Below are 1,659 nucleotides of genomic sequence, written 5' to 3' on the forward strand. Positions count from 1 at the left end.
GTGTGTGTGTGTGTAAAGGGTCTCGGAATGCGGATGATATTTCGGATAGGGAAAATTTGAAAGGAAGAGGGGAAAATTAAAACTGCGTAGGATTATAGGGTTGGAAAGAGAAAGGATCGAGAGGAATAAGAGACGATATGGGGACCGAAAACAAGCCATCGGATCCTGCGATCCTCAGAATTACCTAGTCGTCGTTGGAGGGGGTAAAATAGGTCATGTATTCTAATAATTGCTAGGCATCATGGAAAAGGAGAGGAAAGTGCCCAGCATGGTGGATGCGGGCGAAAATCAGCGAGAAAAACTGGAGACGGATTGGAGATAGGGGAGTAGGAAATTTCACGTGGTGGGGAGAGTGTTGTAATGGGAAACTGTATGGCCGGAATCTATTCCCGGACCGATGACTGAATTGTAGATTGATTTCGCGGATTTATGGCGTTGTTAAGTCGGTCACGGGCAGCGATTCGGCGCGATCGGCTGATCCCGATTAGGCGGCGACGACGAGGGGTGAACACACTAAAATTTTAATCTTTAAAGTAAGGTCCCAAAAAAAAAGAAAGGAGGGGAGGGACCACCCAATATAACGTAATGAAATTAAAAACTTACTACTAAGATATGTAGGATAGTCCAAAAAAAAAAACCGCGGAGAAAGTGACGTCGCTCGTAAGATGCTGTGGCTCAAATTCGTCGGACTCCCCCGATCAAGGAACGCCGTTGATCTTGAGATGCACTGAGAGTGCCGTTGATTTAAAGTAGACGCACTAACTCTACTGGCGAGAGAGAGCTTCGTAAATTGGGTGAAAACTTTTGGATATCGCGACAACTGTAATCTCTCGAAACTTAGAGAAAAATCTCCATAGCCTCTCAAAACTTAGAGAAGAATCAGGCCGAGGACCGTGGAACCGCGATTTTTATACTAATCGCCTTCGATTAGTCAAATTCGTATTGATGGAATAGGTTTCGTTAGCTGGTAGTAGGATTTTCCTTTGCTCTCGGATTGGTCAAGATCTTGGGAGAGGAAAGAATTGTTGACAGGAGTCTGCAGTATGGGAAAGTATCCTCCAAAATTTTATGATCTTAAGATTTATTGGAAAACGCACATCTAGCGCGCTAAGAAGGCGCTCATGCATCGTCGTCACGAGACCACCCAGAATCTATCCCTGAAAGTCGTGTGCCGTTTCTTGGATTTTTGTAATTATGGATTCGCGAAAATCGTCCGTTAATCTTGGCGCCGGTCTTACGCTCTTTCCATACATATTTATTATTAATTTAGTCTATCTCGGAGCGACATTCACGAGGAGATACCAGATTCCTCGTTTTAGTTTTTAGTGTAGAAAAAAAAGGAAAGAAGAAAAAATTTTAGTATTTCGACGAATTCCAGATCTCCATGAAAGAAAAGAGTCGTGCGAGTCCGTCGGACGTAACAGCATCTTTAAGAAGCATTTTTGAGATATTTCATAAAGAACTTTAAAAAGTATCTTGTATAAAGTTGATTTTACGTCGATTTTAGACATCTTACTCATGGGGAATGAAAAAGTCAGCGTATTAAAATTTCCGGACATAATGCTTAAAAGCTAAAAATATTATCACACACACATATAAATACACACGCACGCACGCACGCACGCACGCACGCACGCACGCACGCACGCACGCACGCAC

This window comes from Trachymyrmex septentrionalis, unplaced genomic scaffold (genome assembly GCF_001594115.1).
Source record: "Trachymyrmex septentrionalis isolate Tsep2-gDNA-1 unplaced genomic scaffold, Tsep1.0 scaffold134, whole genome shotgun sequence".
In the NCBI taxonomy this organism is placed as follows: Eukaryota; Metazoa; Arthropoda; class Insecta; order Hymenoptera; family Formicidae; genus Trachymyrmex; species Trachymyrmex septentrionalis.